This window comes from Pituophis catenifer, unplaced genomic scaffold (assembly GCF_029215685.1).
Source record: "Pituophis catenifer annectens isolate HBS135680 unplaced genomic scaffold, rPitCat1.0.hap2 SCAF_3, whole genome shotgun sequence".
Classification (NCBI taxonomy): domain Eukaryota; kingdom Metazoa; phylum Chordata; class Lepidosauria; order Squamata; family Colubridae; genus Pituophis; species Pituophis catenifer.
The window spans coordinates 192344126-192370949 of NW_027256883.1; the positions used below are offsets into that span (position 1 = coordinate 192344126).

General features: G+C 38.6%; 1 protein-coding gene across 1 annotated transcript in view; it reads left to right on the forward strand.

Annotated features, from left to right (window-relative positions):
* Positions 1–3457: 3457 nt before the first annotated feature.
* Positions 3458–26824, forward strand: part of NCOA3 (nuclear receptor coactivator 3) — a 105056-nt gene continuing 81689 nt past the window's right edge. Inside the window, exon 1 of the mRNA XM_070941720.1 lies at positions 3458–3548. The gene's annotated coding sequence lies outside the window, so the exon portion shown is untranslated. The remainder of the gene's footprint in view (positions 3549–26824) is intronic.

Below are 26824 nucleotides of genomic sequence, written 5' to 3' on the forward strand. Positions count from 1 at the left end.
GTCAATAAATACTGTCAGTAAAAGCAGCTCCTGGAGAGGTTTACCCTGAGACTGCTTTCCAGTCTGAAACATGCCACATGGTTTGTCTTACATCCCCTAAACTAACCTTCTATTTTTAGGTGCAGTCAAGACTACTGTGCTACCTTCAGCATTAGAAGTAAAATAAATCTGTTAGTCCATTTTGCTTATGTAAGTGGACCTGGATGGGTGCAATCTTATCTGTTATCTCAGATTGCAATATCATATTTGATTAGAATGCAATTCTTCTCTCCATTTACATATTTATAAATTTCGGTCATGTTCCCTTAAATTACCTTTTATTTTTTTGTTAACCAGCACTCTCTCCAGGATACTTTAGTTGAATGCCCCCTCCCCAATTGTTTTTCTTGATACAGATAGTCCTTGATTTAACAACCATTCGTTTAAGCAACAATTCAAAATTACAATGGCATTGAAAAATGTTACTTACAACCAGTTCCTGCACTTACGACTATCAAAGCATCACCACAGTCATGTGATCAAAATTCAGGCAACCAACATATATGTACAATAGCTGCAGCATCCCAGGGTTATGTGAATGCCAGTTGCAACTTTCCCAACTGGTTTCTGACAAAGTCAAGGGGGGAAGCCAGATTCACTTAACAGCTGCAGTGATTTGCTTAACAGTGGTAAAAAGGTCATAAAATCAGGTGTGACTCACTTAACATGTGTATTAAGACAGTAACATTAAGGAGCCTTAATTCATCGCACCCCAGGTAAAGTCTTTTTATTTTTTTTCAAAGCTAGTATGCTGAAATACAAATGGGGAATGGGTTTTAGCATACATTTGTTTCTTATCAATTTGTATTGATGTTTATTGCATGCAATTGGTTAGTAAGTATATTTAGGATGGTGAATATAGAATGTATCAATATAAGAATTTGAAGAATCTAATCAATCTCTTTAGAGAGAACAAGGACCTGTCATTATTTCAGCAGAAAATAAACTTGACTGTGAGGGGAAAAGTACAAGAAGTTGGGATCTGCATCATGATTCTCCTCAAATTTTTGTCCATCCATAGTTCCTACACTTTTGGCTGTGATGACTGGTAATTCTTAGCTGAACTCCTGGATTTGAAGAGTAACAGTTCAGAGGGTTTCTAAAAAATTATGAAATCCATGGCCAATGATGAAATCTGCTGATGGGCTTTCATACTTTTCCAACCTGATGCCTTCTGGCTGGGAATATTTGAAACTGTAATCTATGTGCAAAGATCCAGGTCTATAGAACCTGCGTCATGAGCACACTCTTGTACTGCAGTGAGTCTTGGACCCTCTACGCACGGCAGGAGAGAAAGTTGAACACCTTTCATATGTGCTGTCTCCGACAAATTGCATCACCTGGCAGGAAAAGTTCCAAATAGCGCAGTCTTGGAACGTGCTGGAATTTCTAGCATGTATACACTATTGAAACAGCGACATCTAAGCTGGCTGGGGCATGTCGTGAGAATGGCTGATGATCGGATTCTGAAAGATCTCCTGTATGGAGAATTAGTGCAGGGAAAGCGCCTCAGAGGGAGACCACAGCTGCGATATAAGGATAACTGCAAGAGGGACCTAAAGGCCCTGGGAATGGACATTAACAACTGGGAAACCTTGACCTCCAATCGTTCAGCTTGGAGGCTAAAGATGCAGCATGGCCTTCTCCAATTCGAAGAGACACTTGTTCGGCAGGCTGACGCAAAGAGGCAGTCCCGGAACCAGCAAAATCTGGGGGCTGGCCAGGGGACAGAATGTATCTGCCCTCAGTGTGGAAGGGATTGCCACTCTCTAATTGGCCTTTTTAGTCACACTAGATGCTGTTTTAGGACCTCTTTCCAGAACACGCTACCATAGTCTCTTGAGACTGAAGGATGCCAATGATGAATGAATCTATGTGCATGTGAAGTGGTTAAGGTTGGGTATTACAGGAATCTATGACTTACAGTCATGTTTTTAGAGTACATCAGTGCCATGAATTGTATAGTGCAACCTGAGATCTTGATGAGATTTGATCACATTCTAATTTTACTTAGACCAAGGTAAGAAGAACTATCAGGACTATTAGAATTCATCCCAAATGCCATAATCTAGGGGCAAACTGTGAATTAATGGTAAAATTTGGTGAATATTTGTTAGATTGATATTTCACCTTTCCTTCAAAAGCCCAAGGTGATGTATAAAACATTTGATGCACATCTTTCCATACCAAAAGTGTGAACAGTCCTATAGGTAGGCTAATCCATCACCTTAACCACTAGACAGTGACTCTGAGATATCTATGTGAAAATAATAATAATAATAATAATAATAATAATAATAATAATAATAATAATAATAATAATAATAATAATTTTATTTCTATACCGCCCTTCTCCCGAAGGACTCAGGGCGGTGTACAGCCTGTTTAAAAACACAAACAAAACAACAATATAAAATTTAAAATAATTAAATAAAGTGGCTCAGATTTAAAACCCCAATAAATTTAAATATCCCAATTTAAAAGCTATTGTGTTGTTAGTCCGGCCTGGCGGAATAATAGGGTCTTCAGTGCGCAGCGAAACGCCCGGAGGTCGGAGATCTTACGAATTTCCGGGGGCAGTTCGTTCCACAGGGATGGGGCTCTCACAGAGAAGGCCCTCCCCCTGGGCGCCGCCAGTCGACATAACTTGGTTGACGGCACCCTGAGGAGACCCTCCCTGTGGGAACGGACTGGTCGGTGGGAGGCTATTGGTGGCAGGAGACGGTCTCGGAGGTACCCGGGTCCTATGCCATGGAGTGCTTTAAAGGTGGTAACTAACACCTTGAATCGCACCCGGAAGACCACTGGGAGCCAGTGCAGCTCGCGCAGGAGGGGTGTCACATGGGCACAACGAGTTGTGCCCATAACCACCCGCGCGGCAGCATTCTGGACCAATAATAAAGAATGGACCAAATAATAAAGATTAGTGAATCTTTATCTGATAATTTGAATTTAGAAATTTCTAGCATTAAAGTTGTTAATATTTAGTTCTGTTAAACTTTTGGGGGCAGGAATGTATAGGTATTTTAATTATGCTCAATTTTTACACTTTCACACCAACGCACACCTCTTTTAAAAGCCTCAGGCAGCTGACATTTTCAAAATGTAAAACCAACAAATTAATTTTGGCGCATGTCCAGGAACGCAGAGGATTAGGTTCGCAGGCTTTTCCCAAAGCGTTCTTTACAAAGATTTGGAAAAGCCAGGACGAACATTATTGGTTAGTGACTACAAACCCCAAAGGGCATTGCGGCGTGAGAGAACTCAGGCGAGGCGAGGCCAGTCGCAGAGGCTTTTCGAGCCCGGTGTCCCTTTGGTGGGGAAACTGGTGAACTACAAGTCCCAGATGACTACGCGCTTGCCGGACTGGCTCCAGCTCTTTGAGGAGGCTGGTTCCTACTTTAAATCCAGACAGAGATCAAAATGGCGGCGGCGAGCTGAGTGTGAGGTGGGGAAAGGCAAGAGAGACGCGGAGCAGAAGGCGCGCTCGGCGGCTTTTCCCGGGGGCGGTGAGTGCATTCCCACATGCAAGGGGCGGAGAGGAAGTAGCGGGTCTCCAGTGCGGAATGCCTGCTTCTTCTCAGGGAAAGAGTTTGCAGGGGCAGCCCTAGTTCTTCCGATCCTGGACGTGTCGCCTCTTCCACAGGGGGGCGTCCTCGGGCTTGAGGGCGCCGGGGTTTAAAGTGGGGCTTGGGGATGAGGAGAAAGTGTGTGTGTGTATATGGGGTTGGAGGGGGGAAGCTACCTTGTCCCCGGGAGATTGTGCCGGGGAAGAGCTTTGCACCTTCCCGGACGGCTCCGTGGGGCGTGTAAAATGCCTGCAGAGGGGCGAAGAAAGGAAGGGCTTTCTTGCAACCAGAAAGGGCTGGGGTAGAGAATTTGGCGCTCTCCTGTCGCGGATCCGAAGTCCTCAGGGTGGGGAGTGGGGGGGGGGTTAACCGTCGTCGGGAGTGGTGGGAAAGGAACCCGCGAAGCCCCTTTTTGGTAAAGGCTGTTTTCTGGAGCGACGGGGCGAACGCGGGAGATGAATTTCAGGGCGGGGAGCGGGTTCCCCTCGCCATCGGGGAAGTTGCAAGGCGAGGTGACTCCGAAGGAAACTCGAGAGCCGCTTTCCAGCCCCGCTGCCTGGTAGGGCTTGTTGAGTTTGGAGCGTCTCCCAAGAAGTCGCCCGAGGACTCCGGGCATGACGATGCCCGGGTTCTCGGTTCGCTGGCTTGTCTTCTCTCAACCATAGCAAGCAAGCAAACAAGCGCTGGGCTTGGAGAGTGGGGTTGTTGGATCGGCGGCTTCCGCTTTCCTGCTTGTAAACGGGGGTAACAACCACTGCGAAGCCAAAGGGGCCGAAGGCCGAGGGGGACAGCCTCGGGGTACGGGAGCATTTTATAACCCAGATGCATTTATTTCTGACTATTCCTGGTTACTTATTATTAAAAGTTTGAAGTTTTCCCTTGCTTCTGTGCAAGGTGCTGGTTGGCTGCCTTTCAAGTGTGTCTTTTTGCTTTGCTAAGTTTCTCAAGAAAAAACATGTTTTCAGTCTGGTTTGTAGGGTGGTTAGCCAGGTTTTTTTTTTTTTGCTAAAAGTGATTTTTTTTTTAAAAAAGAAAAGCCTATGGCTATAATATCTGAAAATGAATGAAAAAATGTATTTAAAAATGTATACATGACATAGGTATATAGCAAAAATTAATGTTCTCTTATCTTGGCTGTTTAATAGTCTTAAACTGATATTGTCAACAATAATAATAATTATAGATATGTCTGGTCTTTGATATAAGAGATACTAGTCAGGTTCACTTTCCATGATACAGATAGTCTCTGTGGCTTGGTTAGTGAAATGAAAAAGGTGTTTGTAATGGATATAGATATTGAAAAACATATATTCCACAAATATTTGATAATAGGACATGAGGTGCGGAATACTTAATTCATTTGTCTGATCTGTCATCATAAGAACATTTACATTGTAACATTTTATATAACCCCTAAATACATCATGTTACATTGTAATATTTATACACATTTATTTTTATAATATATAATCTATTAATAAGCCAACAAGAATGTTGACAGCTAAACACTATGGTTTCTACAGAATCACTAGAAGAAAATTTCAACAATCACTGGAAGAAGCTTTTCATATTTGCTATTTCTAGCCTAATATATTCTGCACAATATTTAATTTAATTTAAATATTGATAAATTGAGTATGGCTGTATTGTATGTTTCTAACTTGGAAGTTGTCATTGTATATTAATTTGCTTATCAGTTATACACCAGATAGCTAAAGAAGAAAGCTCTGATCACAATAGAATCAAAAGGAGTACTATTCCTTTACTGTACAAAGCTTAACAATGTAGATTGTATATATTAAAATATTCAGCAAACAAAAGCCTGACTTCTTACATACTGTATATTGGAGAAATCATAAAAACACACTTGTTAAAACACTTGATGAAAGAATATATTGTATGTAAGATGAACCCCGTTACTGTGTTTCAAATGATACTGGATACTAGTCTGACATTAGAGGTTGCTTCAGGTCTTGCATATAAATGAGCAATATGAGCAGTAATCGAAGATCTTATTTTTGCATTGTCTTACAGCGCTGCTTAAATCATGCTGTTATTCTGAATACAAGAAGAGAACACTACCTTTAGTATCTAAATTATTAGTGCGTGCAGCAATTACAATTTTAAGATAGAATATTGTAATGTATTTTTTACTATTTGCTTAAAATTGGCAATTATCTGAATATTTCAGGTTATGGTATTATGCTTAGAATAATTTTAGTAAAGGTAAAATGGGTTGTGCATAGAGTATATTTTAAACATTGTGATGAACCAATGTGAAAACTGTTAAACAGAATTACTAGCACTACCCTCCCCCAAATTATTGTAACATAACTATTCCATTAATATGGCATAAATAAAATAATTTATTTAGAAAAAACACATACAACATAATACAAATCTGCAGATAAGTCTACAAACTTAGATTTAGGATAAATTTTTAGAAAAAATGGCTAATTGTTTTTACAGTGGCTTGTTTCTTAATTTTTCTTTTACATACAATCAAAGTGACATTCTTATGCATATTTGCATAAGAAACTACAGTTTAAATTATTGAAATAGCATGGGAATGGAATATATCATGGTAGGAGCAAGCGGATTGGATAAGGACAGTTCTTGACCATGAGGTGAGTAAAAACCTCTAATTCAAGTAACTTTCTGTTGGCTAATAATGTCACCACCCTTTTTAAGTCAATGCTCAGCGGGGAAACCTGCTATGCTTCAAATCCATTTTTAAAGGGAATTTTCCTCTTCACAAGAAATTCAAGATCCCCGAGTAAGCTGCCATAAATCTAACAAGCAATTGGCTTCCTTTTAGATGTAAAAAGTATTAATATAGTAGTTCTGAAAAATAAATTGAATGGTTTATTGACCATAGCAGCCATTGAATGCCTTGTAGAGGTTCATAATTCCGACTCCGGTTCTCAGGAGTATAGTTACTGGTGAAAGTTGGTCATTCATAGTTGTTAGCTGTGTGTTCAACATAGTTCAAATCTGAGCTACAAATATTCTCTTCCATCGAATATTTGTAGCTTTATTTAATCATACTGCCTCTGAAGACCATTCAGAAGTTTTAATAGTTTTAGCATATTAGTTTCACCAATATAGCACCACTGCTGTAGGATTTACAGTGACTTCCAGTCAGCTTCTGGATGCAAATCAAGGTAATCGTTATCACCTCCAAAACCCTACATGGCTAAGGGCCTAGCTAGTTCCAAGAATGCCTTGTCTTTCTGCCTGAGGAGATCTTACGGAATTTGCTGAAGTCCCAGATATGCCATCTGGAATGCCATCTACAGGAACTCCATGCTTAAGAGAATTATAGACCAGTCTCCAGTGAGTGATTGAGCTTCAATTACAGAGTGCTTTGGATGAGATGGATTATCTGGGTCCTTTCTAGTTGAGTTTCAGGTCTGGATACGGGATGAAGATCAGTTCTATGTAAAAATCAAAGCTCTATTCAATCCACTCCCACCAGTATTGGTAAAATATTTGGTTTCATGTAGACCAGAGGTGTCAAACTCGATTTCATTGAGAGCCACATCAGGGTTGTGTTTGATCTTGGGGGGCCGGGATGAGCGTGTCCAGGGTGGGCATGGCCAGCTCGATGTCACTTGTGTTGGCAGTTGTGGTGGCCCAAGCACTCTACTAATGAAAACGGGCTCCCGAGCTTGGCTGCGACGGCCTTCTGCAACCTCTGTCAGCAAAAGCGGAGCTCGGGAGGGCCACATGCTGCCCTCCCAAGCTCCATTTTGCTGGCAGAGGCACTGCGGGCTGGTCCAGGGTGGCTCTGCGGGCCAGATCTAACACCAAGCAGGCCGGATCTGGCCCCCAGGCTTTCAGTTTGACACCCCTGATGTAGACAATCACAGATTCATCTTAAAGTACGATCCATCTTAAAGATTAAGATGAATCTTAAAGATTCATTTAAACCTACGATCTGGAACAAGCTCCCCCCGGAGATACGGAGGATCCCGGATCTGCTCACCTTCCATCACACGCTCAAGATTTTCTTATTTCGTCAAACTGGCCTGGCCTAAATCTTTTCCCCTTTTAAATGTTAATTTTAATTTGTTTTTAAATTATTGGATATTTTAAATTTGTCTCAGCCCAATTATTTAATTCATTTTTATTCTATTTTAAATTTTTGTATTTATGTGTTTTATTCTGTGGCTGTTCACCGTCCTGAGTCCTTCGGGAGTAGGGAGGTATATAAATCCAATAAAAACAAAACAAAACAAAAAGTAGGAAAGCCTTTGAATTTAAGGGTAATGAATTCAGGACTCATTTAACAACTGGCAATCTTCTTCTGTGTAGGGGCTAGAGGCTATGCAGCCATCACAGTTTTGGGGGCACTAGTTGCTCCTCACATGCCAAAGTGGCTGGTGAAGCAATTGCCAAAATGGCCATGTGAGGAAGTGACAAGTGATCTTCTCTCTTGTGGGCCTGGCTTAATATCATTTTTTTTGGAAACATGGGCTGGATGATTTTGGGTAGACAGTCCATGGTTGTAGATTGCTGACTCCTGTTTTAAGAGATGATAGAATGCTGATACATGAAAAGAATGCCAATTAATTTATTAGATGTTCTTAGTTTTCATTCAGTCAAGTCTTAAACTGAGCTTTTTAAACTCAACTGAACATTAAAAATAATGTTCATACTAGATAGTATACTTACGCAGCATTTGTATTCCTTTCTCTTATTCACTTTTCTTCATAAGGTATTTATTTTTCATCACTTATAAGTATATATAGGTTTCTATCTGACATTTTAGTTTTCCCATGTTTTTGTGGATAGTGGAGAATGTATATGACCTTCAATCTATTTTTGCAGATGTCTCAGTTAAGTAATGTAGTGACAATGCAAGACTTTGGTTCAAGGAGAAAAGCAACAATATAGATGTTTTGAGTCTTCTGGAAGCTATTGAACCTACTTTGCTTACTGAACCTATCTTGCAATAGCAGCAGCAACCACTCCCAAATTATACTGCCTCCAGTAACATTATTGTTATAGTCTTCAGGAGCCAGAAATACATTTTTTTTTTAAAAAAAATGTATTGCTCTTGGCTGCAGAAACTGTCATCCTGCATTGTTGATACTATTTTGAACCTATTTTGTTCTTGTTGGGATACTCAAATGACGTATTCCTAGTAACACTCATTTTGCTAGAAGAATAGGAGGAATAGAACCTTCAATCCTTTTAAAAAAAAAGCTGTTAATTTGAAGATGTATAGGTTCCATTAATTCTACATTACTTGACTCAGGTTGTTGGGTCTCTGGTAACTTCCTTGTTACCCACACAGAATAAGTATTACCTCTGAGAATGTTACTACTTCCTGAGAAAGGAGAAATAACTTGATCACAGTAGATATTCCTGAACTTATGACTGCAATTAAGCCTGGAGCAAAGTAGTCATTAAATGAAACATCATGTGACTGAACATGTGACTGCTTCATTCAATGATGACAATCCTGGCTCATCTAGTTGCATTCATTAAACAATTGCATGGGGGTATTAAGAAGAATGTGAGAATGGGTTGGGATGGATTGGGGCTTACCAGCATATGGAAACTTTCTATGGGCCAGAAAGCATTGGCTGGTTCCAGGACCTATAGGCACACTTGAAGCTGCTGTAGCTGTGGAGGCCTTTGGCCTTTTCCCTAGCCAGCTGTCCAACAATGTGCAAGAATCTTTGAGTGGTTCCAGGGGTTACTGATACATACAAAACTGTCATGGCACTGACACCTTAGGCCTTCTCACCACACGGCAACACATGGAAATCTTCAGCCAACTCCAGGGCCTACTTACCTTTCCATTTTTCTGCATCTTCTGACAGACATGCCCAGCTGATGTGAGGTGCAGCCTTCTTATAGAAGCTGCTTTGTGCCATTCTGCAAACAAACACTATTTTTACAATTCTTTAGGAGGTGTTTTTTTTTTAAAGGGGGGCTTTAAGTATTGCAAGAATAGTGCCCACTTGCAAAATGACAGGTCTGTAGAAAACACTGGCTGACATGTCTGCTAGAAGCTGCAGGAAAACAGAAAGGTAAGTTGTTTGATGGTAAGTCCTGAAGCTGACTGAGGACTCCCATGCATGGCTGGAAAGCTAAGTGGAGAGTTCAGTCTGTTCCCTTTGCTTATAACTTTCCCTGCCATCTTTCTCATTGACTTTTTGAGGAAGCTGGTAGATAAGATTGCAAATGACAATCACATGATCATGGGGCACTTGGCAACCTTGGGCGCTTGGCAAAGCAACAGTCATAAGAGTAATATAGAATTAAAGTCCCTGATGAATATCAAGGATCTAAAGGTGAGATTGAGACCATAACCATGGAGATGTGTGAATTTTATTATGGCAGAAGTGTTTCATGGAATGTAAAGCACACTTTCTGAACCCAAACTGGTTAAATGACCAGTTGTATGTCAAAGACTATCATTAACAGTTCTGGTGCGATGAATCACCTTACTCATATGGAGAATATTGCTTACAGACATCTCTTTCCTACTGGCTCAGTTCCTTCACTGGCTGAGAATGGAGGGTTGGATCCACTGTAAAGGTATCTGATCAGCACAGATTGGCTCTGTTAGTAATTTTGGGTGGCATAATTTCATTGATAACTGTTTTGGAAATGGGGTATAGCACCATTTTGTCTTCACTAATTTATTAGAGATTTTTGTAGGATCTTATATCATGCTCTCACTTTTTTATGTTCATTTCTGCTTGTTACTGATTATTCAATTATCTCCCGTTATCCCAATTAGTTTTTTATTTTGTTTTAAGCAGCTGCAGTTAGGCTTTGCCACTGACAGTTACTCCTTCCTCAAAGAAATTAATCTTTTTCTATGAGGTTGCAGTCTGTTGATCAAAAGAATGTTTATAATAAATATGATCTCCTTAGTCTAAATTTTCACTAGTAGCACTTAAATTTTTGTTTAAAAGGACTAACTGAGCTAAAGAGTGGTTTTTACTAACAGGCAGATACTACAGCTGGGATTTCCCTTGGCTGAAGATAATCTAAACTATTTTAATGTGTTGTTAATGCAGTATGAAAACTGCAGTGTTTTAAAATATGCTGGCTAGAATTTTAACTGGAAAGAGTTTTTTTTGGAAATACATTTTGCTGATTTTGGCAACTGGCTGGATAATTCCAACATATATGAAAGACACGAATCTAGAAAAGTCTAGTTTTGGAGTTGTGAACTAAGAATAATTAATAGCATGTGGCTTAAATGGCATCTACTGGCCTTTTTACTTACAATGTGCCAATAAGAATATTGCATCATGTTTCCATCAGTTTATGAATATTGGTAACTGGGACCATGAAATTTAGCCTGCAAAAGATTAGGAAGTGACTTTATTATAAAGAGGAGAAATAAGTAGAATAAACTGACCTTATCATACCTCCTAAACCCATAGCAGTGGGAATTTTTTTTTTACAGCTAACTATTAATGAATTATCATATTCTTTTTTCACCTCCATGGCCCCTAAATATATGTAAGCAGCTATATATCAACAGTTTGAATTTTTGCAGTTGGGTAACTAGAAAACATGATACAAGATTCAATATGAATCTTTTATATAAAACAAGTTTCTTCTGTGGCTCATGCAGTTCACTTGGACATTAGTTTTACTATTTTCAGTAGGTCTTCCAAAAGATTATTGGATTTTAGCACAAGTTATCTTTGAGTAGTCAATAGCTTCCTTGCTTGTGTGAAAGGAACTATTTAATGATAACGAATATTAGATGAATCATTTTAATTTATCTGTCAACTCATTCCTTTCTCCATGTAGTAGGCTGGAAAGGGCCATTCTAATACCAATTTAAAATAGATTTACTATGTTAGGTAATGTGATTGTGTGGAAAAATGAACAATTAAGATCTTGGCTATTCTATTAACTAGATATAATATAACATGAGTTTAAAAATCCTTAGCATTTTTTTTGCTATTATTATAGTTTCTGTTCATTAAGCTCTAAGACAATATCTGTAAATTATATGCAATTTAAATTTTATGGAAATTTCTCCTAGGTAGGTTGTTTGTCAACATGATACTTTTCAAATATTTTAGAATACAATCAGTGGTTGTATTGATTAAAGATGATGGGAAAAGAACATTACCTCCAATCAGATTGGGAATGGATTGCCCTTGCCTGCAGTATAAGATCTTTGTATTGCACTTCATTCTAAAAAGAGTAGTATAATTCAAATCAGACCAAATATTTTTCTAGTCAGCATTCGTTTATCCTGTCTATGTAAACGGAGAAGCTGGAAGGGAAAATGGCATCAGAGTAGCCATGGAACTATTTTATTTTATTTTGTTTTATTTTATTATTTTGTTTTGTTTCATTTTATTATTTGTGTCTTGAAAAGCAAGAATGGGTTTTAAGAAATAGCAGTGGACTTTGCCAGAATACAGAGATTTCTTACAGATTAACGGAGTTGGAAGAGACCTTATAGGTCATCTAGTCCAACCCCCCGCTCAAGCAGGAGACCCTATACCATTTCTGACAAATGGCAGTCCAATCTTTTCTTGAAAGTCTCAAGTGATGAAGCTCCCACAATGTCTGAAGACAAGTTGTTCCATTGGTTGATTGTTCTTACTGTCAGAAAGTTCCTCCTCATTTTTAGGTTGAATCTCTCTTTGGTCAGTTTCCATCCATTATTCCTTGTCTGGCCTTCAGGTGTTTTGGAAAACAGCTTGACCCCTCCTCTCTGTGGCTGCCCCTCAAGTATTGGAACACTGCTATCATGTCTCTCCTGGTCCTTCTTTTCACTAAACTAGCCATGCCCAGTTCATGTAACCGTTCTTCATATGTTTTAGTCTCCAGTCCCCTAATCATCCTGGTTGCTCTCCTCTGCACTTTTTCTACAATAGTCTTCAAGTAGATAATTTCTATGAGCAGAGTTCTTGAGGGCATTATTGTTACATTTTTTACTAGCAACAAAGACTGCTTTTAGGCCAACAACTTCTGAGTCTGAGATGGGAAATGAATGAGAAGGGGAACATAACTTCTTGTTTGAGGTAGAATGAGCTGCAAGAGACTATTTGAAATGTTTACAGCAATGGTAAGAAAGGAGACTTGAATCCTTACAGAGTAAACTTTTCTTCTAATGATGACATCTTCAAAACTATTTGAACTGGACAAAAAGAGGGAGAATAATGTCAATAAGGAAAAATTTGCCTATAAGGAAAATTTATATAAAATGTTTTATAGGTGGCATTTACCACCAGCAAGAATGGCAAAGATGTTTGAAAACATGTCTACCAAATGTTGAAAATCTAATCAGATACCGGGTTCGTACTATCATATGTGGTGGATATGTCCAAAGGCAAAAAAATATTGGACAAAAATACATACATGGTTAGAAAAAATGGTAAACTAACATATTGATTTAAAACCAGAAATATTCTTGTTGGGTATTTTACCAGAACAGTATAATAAAGGGAATACATATTTAATTTTACATGTGTTAACAGCAGTGAGAACTGGTTTTGCACAACAGTGGAAAAATGAAGAGATCTCTACAGATGAAAGTGTAATAAAAAAGATACTAGAATGCGCAGAGATGGATAGATTAACACTCAAAATAAAGGAGAAGGAAGAAACAGAATACTTTTTAATGTGGGATTTGTTTTACCAATGTTTAACAGAAACAGAAGTTAGAAACTTGAAACTTTAAGAGAATAATTACTCAATGAAGGTTTATTACTATGGATAAGCAAATACAGTATTATTATTACTATGTGACTATTACCAATGTTATGAATATTGTTATTACCATTACCATTATTGTCAAAATTAATTGTATTCCAAAAACACACTGTTCATGTAGATATTGAGTTTTTATGTTTATTAAAGAAAATATATAAATAAAAAAAGATGGAGAATATGAAATTAAAATTGGGCAGGAAAGCCAGTCTGTAGCTGCAGCAAGATAAAAGATAACACATAAGACGGTTTCCATCACATGTATTATTCTGAATAAAAATCAGGGTGTAATAAGACAGCATTAATTCATTCTTTATTCTGCTACGCTGTAAAGGTAGTCTTCGACTTACAGCAGTTCATTTAGTGACTGTTTGAAGTTACAATGGCACTGAAAAAAGTGGCATATGAACGTTTTTCAAATTTATAACCACTGCACAAACCATGGTCATATGAACAAAATTTAGATGCTTGGCAACTGACTCATATTTATGACAGTTGAAGTGTGCCCTGGTCATATGATCACCTTTTGCAATCTTCTGACAAGCAAAGTCAATGGGGAAGCCAGATTCACTTAACAGTGTTACTAACTCAACAATTGCAGTGATTCACTTAATAACTATGGCAAGAACGATGGTAAAATAGGACTAAATTCATTTAACCGTCTTAGCAACATAAATTTTGGGCTCAATTGTGGTTGTGAGTTGAGGATAACTGTATTGTACATCCTGCCATTTAAATATTAATTGTTTTGATTGCCAAATACAAGATTTGTAAATACCTTTGCCAAGATTCAGATTCCAAGAAGACTCATATATTTGTAATTATTTGGCCACATTAAAAATCTTTTCCACCAGAATTTTTCAAGACAATCCCTCTTTTCTCTGTACAGTAGCTGGGTTAAGGAAGGTATTGCATATAAGGGAAATCCCCAAAATACCATTGAGAAGATAAAGTGTGGATCAACAGAGTAGTCCAGGCAAATAACCAAAAATAGTTATCTTGAGATAGGAAAACTAACTTAATAATTCACATAGCAGTTGGCTCATCATGGGGAAAGAGATATTGCTGAAGTAACAGTCAAATAAGAGAAGGCATAGTCTGCAATTGACTAATGGACAAAAAAGAGGCACAGAAGGGACCCCACCTCAAAGTTTGCAGGTTGTAAAGGAGATGGGTGGGGGGTGCTTGGTACTTTCATAATTGAAAGGTTCTGTTAATGTAGCCTTACAATAAAATAGAATTAGCTCCTCTAGTTGTGTTTCCTGTTGGGTCTACTTGGGAAGACTGACAGAATTGCAACCAAATGAGCTAATTCTGTTTTATTGTAAGGCTACATTAACAGAAATTAAGGGGGGGGGGTCTTCTGGGCCTTTTGCCCTGCCAAACACTCAGCTGTGGGCCATTGTGACTCTTATATGATTGATTTCTTGGCAGTCTCTCTTTGTCCAGTCTCCCAAGGTTTTTCCTATATACTATTACAATTTATGATTTGTAAATTCCTGGCATAGGGATCATCAAGTAGCAAACTTATTTTTAGCATTTTTCATACTGACCAGGAACTGATGCCACCAAGCCCACTGAGGTGGTCTCAGGTCCTATGGAAAATTCCTTGGATGAGGATCCAGGATGTGAACAGATATTAAATAATGTCTGTAATGTTAATACCTAAAAGTGAAAAATGAAGTCTTTTATCTTCACCATCAATCACACTATGTGTCCTAAATCAAGATCATGAAGTTTAAAATTGCCCTCAGCATAAGAATTGCTATAGAAAGGAGTTGCACATCTAGCAACTCCTGAACATAACCTATAAATCATTAGCTAAAGAACTACAGGAAGTCATCTATCAGAAAGTTTTAAAGCAATCTCCTTCTGTGTGTCATGAGCACTTACATTTGAATAATTTAATCCAGCAGGTAGCCAAAATGATTCCTGTTATATTATTTCAGAATCCATTTAAGACCTCTATTTGGAGCCTTCAAGAGAAGACAACCTTACAATCTTAGATAGCACATCTAAGGTGTGTTTTAATACTCTGTCATCAGCCATCCTAGAGGGCAGATCCAAGAATATTCCAGGGTCACAGAGACTAGGTCACATGGATCACATACGGGTAGTCCTCGATTTACAACCATTCATTTAGTGGTTGTTTGAAGTTACAGGGGCACTGTAAAAAATGATGTATAACCAATTTTCACACTAAGGACTGTTGCAGCATCCCCATGGTCATGTGATCAAAATTGAAATGCTTGGCAACTGGCTCATTTGTGAGGGTTGCAATGTACTGGGGCCATGTGATCACCTTTTGCAACCTTCTGACAAAGTCAATGGGGTAGCCAGATTCACTTAACCTTATTATTAATGGCTGCAGTGATTCACTTAACAATTGTGGCAAGAAAGGTTGAAAAATGGGGCAAAAGTCACTTAACTATTATTTCACTTAGCAATGAAAATTTTGGACACAATTATGGTTGTAAGTCAAGGACTATCTGTAGTATTGACTTTGTGGAGTATTTTTAAGTTGTTGCCCTTTATTCTGATTTAAGATGACAGCTATTACAGCCATTTAAAATAATCGTAGCTGTACTGAACACTTTTTATAGGGCATAGAGAAATAACAAAGTCACTTCTGTGGCAAAATTTTGCTATTTGGAGAAAGAAAAACATTGTGGAAGGGACACCATCACAAGAGGGAATACTTATCTGCAAAGGTAACCACATAATGTAATTAAAGGTAGTCCAGTTTAGATCCCTGGGCTTAGATCAGAACAGCATTTCCTGATTTCTGGTTTACAATGATACTTTGGTATTTGTTAATTGGTTCCAGAAGATGTGATGAGTACTAAATCTGACAAGTGCCAAACAAACCACGTGACTTACTACATGACCCTTTATTTCAGCTGGGAGGACTTCCTCTCTCCCCCTTTTTCTATGTCAGGGACCTTCCCAGCATGGCTGACTTCCTGTTAGCTCTCTGAGGGCGTCTCCCTTTTCCTTTTGCAGCAACCTCCCTAGTATGGCCAACTTCCTGTCTGTTCTCTGTGGCTTTAGTTTTGGGCTTTAGTTCCCAGAGTCTCTTGCCATTGGGCATGCAATCTGATGATTAGTGAAGTGAAAGTCTGGAAAGTAGCAGGTTGCCTATCTTTGCTTTACAGTATTTGTTTTTAAGGACTTTTATCAAATTCCCCAAACCACTTGTTCCTCAATATCAAACTTTAAAGCAGTGTTTCTCAACCTTGGAAGCTTGAAGATGGGTGGACTTCAACTCCCAGAATCCCCCAGCCAGCGCTGCTGGCTGGGGGATTCTGGGAGTTGAAGTCCACCCATCTTCAAGCTACCAAGGTTGAGAAACACTGCTTTAAAGTCTTACTAATGGAGGAAACATATGTAGGTTAGGGTTGAACTGTGGAGTTCTTGGAATCCATAGTGGAATGGAAGTTTGGAATCGGACAAATCAGTCATCAATAGGTTCATAGAGATAAAAGAGACAGTTAAAAAGCTAAAAAGGAAACAAAAACCAGAATATCTCTTTGCTAACAATCACTACTCAGATAAATTGGGATTAACACCAGGATGAATACCAGACAAACAATCAGTAAACAATACCCTAATCAAGGATGCACACACACACACACACACACACACACACACACACACACACACACACACACACACTCTCTTCTGTGAGGGAGATGGGTGGCTTATAAAAACATGATAAAAAAATAAAACTACCAACTAAGATAATCAAACAGCAATCAATCAAGAAATTATCACAGACATAACAACACCTCCACCAACTCTGATAGAGCGAGATACTGTAGAGAATTACAGAAAGCAAACCTCACACTCTTAACACTGAAAATGTTACCTAGTTGGGTAATGAAATGTTAGCAAGAAAACAATCAAGCTCAGAGAGCACCAAGGACTCCGCATTAAAGTCTGTGCTATACCACCAAATGCTTATTAGTTGTATTGTAGGTGTCTTGATGATGATAATGATAGTAAGAAAAAATAACGTGTACAAAAATGAAGAGAGGTGATTGCAGTCCCCAAAAGAAGGAAAGAGTAAAAATGAAGGTTATGAACAAAGCCTGATTCATGAATCATGAATTATCAGAAAGTATAATACTTATGCTTAATGCATTTTGTGATATTCTCTTTAAGGGCATGGATTTTTGTTCTAGCTGTTGTAGGGACTGATTGAAATCACATTGTGATTTGCATCACTCTTTCAGTGTTTATAATTGTAATCTAATAGAATGTAGGATCATGTCAGTAATTTTAAAAAATATTTCCTTTATTAGAATAATAAAGGAAAGATTTAGTGTATTTTTGCCATTGATATGCTAGAGAATTCTACAAAATGTGGATATAGAAGGGCTTCTGTACTGCACCTTTGTAAAAATAGTAGCCTATTTCTCAGTGCAGATCTATGCTGTGTATCTACTGTGTTACACTGATGCCTGCAGGAAGAAAAGTATCAATTCTTACACTTCCTTTGTTGGTTGCTTGGAAGAAATTCTCATATATTACAAATGAACAGGTACTAGCTAATTACAAGCTTGCTAGAAATGAAACGATTGCAGTTGTGATGAAGGATTACATACTTCTCTGACATTATTCAATGTAGATATAATCAGGGTATTATCCTCTATATTTAATAGTGTAGGTTTAAATGATCCATTGAAAGCACTTCAACAACTCATCAGATATAAACAATAATCTTGTTACAACAAGCCTATTGTTTATATTTGTGGCATTGTTGAAGTGCTTATAGTGGATAATTTATGTCTGTTGAATGCACATAAGCTTTTGTGTATTGCAATCCACTTTATCACTATAGTGGTTAGAAAGGAGTGTTGTATATGTTCTGTCCTGAAGTTATTGAATTAGCCTCAGTTACTGAGTGGAGACTGTAACTTGTAGCAAGAATATAGTTTTCCAAATGACTTTAAAAGTTATAAAATCTTTCAAAATTTCCGAAACAAATTTGAGATCAAAACTTAATTGGTGCATTGTAGAATAAAATATCAGAATGAACTACACAGTTTTAGGATGTTACCTAGTGAATTTTCCAACCTTTTCCATTACACTGGAAATACTTCCATCATGTTTACATTGCTGATAGTCTGGTCAGCAGTTTTCACTCTGAATGGAATGTTAAGCTATTCAATCTGTCATATGCAGGCAAGTAGCAGAAGTAGCAAGTAGCAGAATTTTAGTACTGAAAACAAACTTAAGCAAAGGAATTTAATATTTCTACATTTTTATTATTTAAGAAGTTAATCATTGTTCAGATCGACTGATGTAAGAATACTATATTATAAATATGAAACAAATTCATACTGATCCATTATTAAGCATGTACATTAATGCATTGAAGTATCTGTTTTTTAGAATTCATTTTCTATATCTTGGGTCATTTTTAAGGCAACAGTGAAGATATACACATACACAAACGTGCACACATACACTTGAAGAGCTGTCACATAGAAGACTCTATAGCAGTGATGGCTAACCTTTTTGCCGTTGTTTGCCAACAGTGGGGGGAGCTTGGGGGGTGTTGCACCTGCTCGTGCCCACACCCATAATTGAATGCGCCTCGCACCCTGCACATGTGCGCACAACCCCCCCCGCTCCCCCTGCTTTTGACATGTGATGGCACAGTGGGCCTGGTAGGCCCGTTTTTTGCTCTCCCCAGGCTCCAGAGGCTTTCTAGGAGCCTGGGGAGGGTGAAAATGGCCTTCCCCACCCCACTAGAGGTCCTCCAGAGGCCGGAAACAGCCTGTTTCCCGACTTCCAGTGGGCCTGGAAGGTCCGGAAATTGGTTGGGCGACGCGTGCTTGTGTGCTGGAGCTGAACTAGGGCAACGCTCGTGTGCCCACCAATATGGCTCTACGTGCCATCTGTGGCACATGTGCCATAGGTTCGCCATCACGGCTCTATAGCATCTGAGGGCAAGATAAGAAACAGTGGGTGGAAGTTTGTCAGAGGGAGATTCAACCTTGAAATAAGGAGGAATTTCTTGACAGAGAGAATAGTTAATCAATAGAACATCCACCTCCTGGTGGATACTCCATCACTGGAAGTTTTCAAGAAAAGATTGGACAACCTTTTTGTGGTATAAGGACTCCTGCCTTGGGGAAGGGGTTGGTCTTAGAAGACCTCCAAGGTACTTTCTATATGATTCTATGTTCAAAGGCACTCTGGATTTTTAGTTATAACCAAATTTCTTCATTAAATTCCATTTTAACTATATTTTTTTATTAAAATTAGGAATTTGGGGTATAATAATATTTTAGTTTTACATAGAGAATGGAAAAAAAAGAAATATTAAATATTAGATTTTGCTAAAAAAAATTCCTCATTTGCTGTAGGGACAATTATTTTTCTTTCTCAACCACTTTTTAAATGGCTCCTATATTCAGGCTTTAGTAATCTGTTAGGTTTTTCCTTACATTTAATTATTTGATCGCTTTACCAAAAGCTGGTGGTTTATAACCTGTGTGTACTGTTGACATCCATAAAAGAATACAGAGCTTAGTCATTTAAATATATTTTCTACTGATATAATTGCATTTTATTCTGGGACTAAGTCTGCTGCAGGGCTATAATCCTTCTAACACTGTTTTGTAATCACAAAAACTATAATTTGATAAAAAAACCAGAGCTATATCTTTTAACATGTTAAAGGCTTAATGGTCTCAATACTTTAACATGATAACAGCTTAAAGAATATCACTCTTACAAGGAATAATTCTACTTTTAAATTTTGTATGTATGTGTTTTTATTGTTTGGCTGTGCACCGCCCTGAGTCCTTCAGGAGTAGGGCGGTATAGAAATCAAATAAAATAAATAAAAAATAAATAAATAAATGAAATTACCAAATATAAATTGTGGTCAAATCAAGAAGTAAAAGGAGGATGTAGAAAATCCAAAAATCCAAAACCCCTTAAAGGTTTGTTTATAAATATGAAATCATGCTTTGTTAGTCTGATTATGATACTTGTTGTAGCACTTTACAACAAATACAAATCTACTAATATGATTGTATATTCTCTATATAGAATTCCCAGTAATTTAAGTCTGTACCCTTTGTGTAATTTGAATTCTGATTTATATCATAATTTGTCTTTATTATAAAATTCACATAAGTTGAAAAATTCACTTACTTATATTATGGATGTAAAGTCAGTTATATTGTGTTAATACTGATGCTAAACCATTGTCTTCATTTGTAGCATTTGTCATGATTTGCAAAAATTGAAACACTACAGAACTACTATTTATTATGGAAAGTCCTAACTGCCTTTTCATAAACTATATAGAACAAGCAGGTAAAAAAGCAAGAAGTTGTTAATAGTTTATATGTTAAAAAATTATATATAAACAGTTTATTCCCAAATATATCTTAAGAGAGGGATGAAAAATAAACATTCTCCAAAGCCATCCTGGATTTGAGTAAGGCAATACATGAAAGTTTTGTTCACTTGTCTTAGGACTTATTTATTTATTTATTTTATTTTATTTTATTTCTATAACTACATATGTAAACAAGTGACTCTGGGTAGTTATGGATATATCTACTGAAATGTTGGTGTTGTGTAGTAACCACAGAAGCAAGTTATTTGTGTTCCATCTGTAGAAATATTAATCTGATGAACTTTATAGGGTTGATGTAAGAATTAGTAAAAACATGTTTATGAACTATTTCCAATATTAAAAAAACTATATGAAATGCTTCTTCATGTTTTATTTCTTCTACTTTTTCATTCCTTCCTTCTCAAAATACTGCAATCCCTTGGATGTAACATAATGACCAGCAATATTCACTTCAGACTTAGGCATATTACAGTTTTCTTTAATACACAAAGTAATTTATACTTAACAAATAGCTTAAAATAGTAATCTTTTTATTAGACACTATCTCACAGTTATTAGAATTATAGTAGTTTGGCATTTAAGTCTAGAATGAAGTAATTGAATATATTATTCAATTCAATATATTCAATATATTATCCAAATGTTTCCAAGTTATTGAGTATACATTGTGCTACACATTAGGTTAACTTGCAGTGAAATGCGTATATTCTCCATAGTGTTAGCAATAGCATCCAGGAATGAGTTGACCTCGTCTGCTTAGCTGATTGGACTGAGTCTGTCAGAGCTGTTAGGACACACCTCTGTTGCTAGGGCTCCCCAGCTTTTGACTCAGTCCCTCAGCTAGGACAGACATGTCAAGTAATTTCTCCAACCTTTGACAGGAAAATTCCTGGATCCTTTCTTCATCAAAAACTTCATTTTCGTGAGTGTTTAACCTGGCTGACTCCTGAACACCTGGTTGAGTCACTGGGATCACTGCAGTGGCGAGGGCTTCGGCTCGAGCCACTGGGCAGTGGACTTCTTGGCTGTCAGGGTTCTTGCCCACACAGTTAATCCCATGATTGCCTTTGAGACAGAGGCTCATCTGAAGGATAGCGGAACTTTCGTGCTCCCGCCTTTACTACCAGGCAGTGGAGCTTTCGCGCTCCTAATTTGACAGCCAGGGAAGCCCGATAGAGGAGCTTCTGTGCTTCCGATCTTATTGCCAGCCAGCGGAGCTTTTGTGCTCCCATTTTGGCAAACAGAGTGGCCAATTACTGGAGCTTTCACACTCCCGCCTTCACCACTAGGCAGTGGAGCTTTTGCGCTCCCATTTGACAACCAGGGAGGCCAGATAGTGGAGCTTTTGCGCTCCCGCCATTGGTCGAGTCGGGCAGCCATTACAGGAGCTTTGTGCTCCGGGAAGAACTCTGTATCCCGGCACCCGACAATTTGAAGTGTCAGACATAAATGGTGTAGAGAGCTGGTATGGAGCTTGGTGCTCCTGTTAAGCCAGATAGCGGCGCATTGCTGGATCCATAGCACTCCCTTTTATAGCAGCCTTACCATGGCATTGAGTGGAGCTTCGCACTCCCATTGAGACAAGCCCCACTGATCACTGCAATTGACAAGGAGCAGTAGCGCTCCAGATTACACAGCTGTGCTGCCGAGCTGCGAGGAGCTTCACGCTCCCATTCAGCCAGCCAAAGGCCAACAGATCCACGGGTAGCAAAAAGGGCTTCTGCCTGTTAACACTAGCCAGGGGCTATCCTAAAGGTTTGAAAGGAACATTGTGCTCCAATAGCCTACAGATACCTGAAGCCCTAAGAGCCCTGATCCAAGGGGGGAGAAAAGCATGAAAAGTGACAGCTTACAGGGCCTGGTGGCTCAGCAGACTGATAGCATAGTGATTAACACCAGCTGTCTGCAATTACTGTAAATTCGAATCTCACCAGGCTCAAGGTTGACTCAGCCTTCCATCCTTTCTAAGGTAGGTAAATTGAGGACCCAGTTTGTGGGGGCAATAAGCTGACTTTGTATAAAATATACAAAAGTATGAAGGCTATTGCTTAACGCATTGTAAGCCGCCCTGAGTCTCCGGAGAAGGGCGGCATATAAATCAAACTAAAAAATAAATGGCAGATGAAGTGGCAGCTGGCAGCAGTGCAGGTGCTGCAGAAACAGCAGCTAACAGGGCAACTGCCTTGACAGGAGCCAGGTCTACATGCAGATCTAAGGCTTACAGCAAGGCTGCAGAGTCTAGCAAAAGCTCTAAGGCCTAAAGGGACAAGCGGCGCAGAGATAAAGCCCTGGAGAAAATTTGTGCCAAAGCTAACAGGGAAAGCAACCAACTGTCAGAGTTCAGAGATGAGCGAAACCAGTCCAATAGGCTGCATTCACTGAGCCTGTCAGCATGGGACCTGTACAAGGTCTTGAACTCCCTTACTGGGGCCCTGTACAAGCCATTAAGATCGGCCAGTCTGCTCTTCCTTACATGTTCCTTGTGGCCATTACATTGGCCAGGAGGGTGTCTGAGCTGGCGGCTCTGTCAGTGAGGCAGGACCTGTGTGTTTTTCACATAGATAGAATGATTTTGCAGTTGGATTCCTCCTTCATCCCCAAAGTGAACACCTAGTTCCACAGGGCACAGGAACTGATATTGCCTAACTTCTGCTCTGACCCAGTCCACCCTTGGAGAAGAGGTGACACACCTTGGACGTAAGGCGGGGCCTCCGCATATATGTTAAGCAAACTGCTGACCTAAGGGAAACAGAGACCCTGTTTGTCTCATTCCAGCTGATCACATGGGACAACAGGGTCACTCCTTCCACAGTGGCTTAGGTCAACCATTGCCAAGGCTTATGAATTGCAGGCCCTTCCGAGACCTACCCGAGTAACTGCACACTCCACCCGGAGCGCAGCTACAACTATGGCGTGGGTAACTCTAAGGAAGAGGTCTGTCAAGCAGCGACTTGGTCCTCTCCTTCCCCTTTCATCAAACACTATAAATTAGACATCTTCGCCTTGGTGGAGGTGGCATTTGGCCGGCGAATGCTTCAGCATGTCCATATGGGGGAGGGGACTTCGGACCAGACTGCAGCCCACCCATAGGACAGCCTGCTTTGGTATGTCCCTTTCCTGGATGCTATCTCCACCACTATGGAGAAGGGGCATTGGTCTTACCTGATACGCTCCTTCTCGTTGGGTGGAGGTAGCATCCAGCCCCACCCTGAAGACCGTCTGATTCTCAGTCCGTAAGGGAAAGATCTTCGAGCATGGCATGTTGAGTCTGTCACTTCGTCTTCACCAAAAGCTGGGGAGCCCTAGCAACAGAGGCATGTCCTAACAGCTCTGACAGACTCAGTCCATTCAGCTAAGTAGATGAGGTCAACCCATTCCTGGATGCTATCTCCACCCAATGAGAAGGAGTGTATCAGGTAAGACCAATGCCTCATTTGAGAAAAAGTTTTTGATGTACAGTATTTTGTCAGATGTGCTCGCACATTTAAATTTTTATGAAAGAATTGGAACCATAGCTTCTGTGAGATTGCCACAAAACAAGAATTTTAAAGTAGGAAAATTTATTGTAATAGTTTTAAAAATGTGTTTATTGCAGAATAATTAGATTAATAGCAAGATCTTATTGAAAGAGTGAATTTTTCAGAGAACCTTTATCAAAATTAAACAATGTATTAATCTATAACAGAAATGTCAAACTCGATTTCATTGAGGGCCACATCAGGGTTGTGTTTGATCTCTGGGGCCGGGGTGGGTGTGGCCAGCTTGACATCACTCATGTCGGTGTCTGTGGTGGCCTGAGCACTCTGCCAGTGAAAATGGGCTCCCGAGCTCCGTTTTTAGCCGTAACAGCCTCCTGCAGCCCTTTGCCAGTGAAAAACGGGGGCGGGGGGTGGCACACACAGCCCTCCAAGCTCCGTTTTCGCTGGCAAAGGCACTGTGGGTCGGTCCTTTGCTGTTTCTAGGGCAGCCCTGTGGGCCAGATCTAAACACCCGTGGGCTGGATCTGGCCCCTGGGCCTTGAGTTCAACACCCCTGATCTATAGTAAGAAAATTATTTTGTTTGATAGTTGATCTCTTTCTATGGTCAGGTGTTAAATGTTTCTTTTCCATGGGTTTTCTTTTACAGTTATTGATTAATATGAATAGTGCTAGTGATAAGACATCATTGCATATTAGGGCTCTAAAGCACTTAAGATTCCATCCTCAAAATGTGCTGTGTACAACTGTACCTGTGTACAACTTTTTAAAGCTCTTGGTTCTTTTGCCCCTAGCAGCTGCTTCACAATCTCAGGAAGAGACCTGGCTGCTTTAGGAAGTTGCAGATAAATACTATATTGTGCATTTGTGTGATATGAAGCATTTTTTTGAATTAATCTGAGACATTAAAAAGCCAGATTATGTATGGCAACTTTCTAAAATGAAGTGTTTTCTAACATATGGAGCCCTGGTAGCGCAGCAGACTAAAGCACTGCTATTAACATTACCTGCCAGCAATTACTGCAAGTTCAAATCTCACCAGGCTCAAGGCTGACTCAGCCTTCCATCCTTTCTAAGGTAGGTAAAATGAGGACCCGGATTGTGGGGGCAATAAACTGACTTTGTATAAATATACAAAAGTATGAAAGCTATTGCTTAACGCATTGTAAGCCGCCCTGAGTCTCCGGAGAAGGGCGGCATATAAATCAAATTAAAACAAAACAAAACAAAACAAAAATTAAATAGAACTCAGGCACTTTTACAAATGAAGAGGTTATGGTAACTAATATCTATGGTAATTAAAATTTCTCTCATCTCTTAAAACTTGAGCTCTAACTTCTAACAATAAAATCTAAATCAGCTATATTGTTCCAAAAAGGAAATTTAGTAATAGATACAGAGCAGGAAAATATTATTCAGCAGGTATATTTGAACACAACCTTGGGAATCTTAAATTCTTCCTTAGAATCTTACCTTCTTGATAATGTTTTATTATTATATACAATATTTTTCTCTGCATGTTTTATTTAAAAAAAAAACATTTGCCCCTTTTTCTAATAAACTGATGTAATCACTTTCAGATTTAGTTATGTGACAGCCTAAGAAACAAAAATGTGCTTTATCTTGCCCATCTTGCAGCTAGTTTATTTCCTTACAGTCTTTTCTTTTAGCTAATAAACAGCTTTTTCTCCTACCCCTTCTTTCTTTTTCTCTATGGTAATTGTTCAATAATCTCAGTTCCCACATATGGGACAACTATTAAATGACAAGTTAAGCATTGTTTATTTTATTGTTCAGTTCTGAATGAAATAAATGCTTGTTGGGTCTGAGAGTATCCCAGAGAGAATTCAGTGAAAATTATTATTATTGCAATTAATAAATACAAAAAACAGTTAATTCCAATATTAATATTTTGAATCTGATCCTTCTTAGTTAAGCAGTTGACATGATTTTGAATGAGATATTTGTTCATATACTACACCCATTAGATTTCAGAAAAAAACACTAAATAATAAAAATGTAACACTGCTGTGCAACAATGAAAAATTAAAATGAAAACAAATGTTCATGAAAGAAAAAATATAGAGAATATTAATATGGAGGTTTCATATAATTAAAATTGTTTTTATGCGTATATGGTTATTTATAGCATAAGGCCATATTTTGTTTTTCAAATTTATGTCTTGTTTTATTACCTGTATCAAACAACTATGATATATTTCTGATAAGAGATCCTAATTTGAAACCATGTTATCAAATCAACTTGAATTAATATCCTTTTTATAAATATAATTTAGTGAACTTAGAATTCTGGCTTTTTCTTGGTTTGATTTTGTGTTTCCTTCCATCTCATCAATTTTGAAAGGTCCAAAATAAGAGAATCGAGAAATATATTCATAATTCCAGAAGAAGAATTCCTTGTGGTGTTTGACAGAAAAGGGCCTAATATAGTAATGACGTTTGTCACCTATTCTCACATAACATAGTAAGAAAACTCCCAAAACAAGAGGTTTTTTTTTGTTATTGTGCATAAGATAATTGACATTAAAATCATAAATATGGGCTACATTATCCAAATAATGTTCTGCAATGTACTTTTGGAAGTTGGGAGTGTTAATTACATTTTGTAGAAACAAGAAAATGC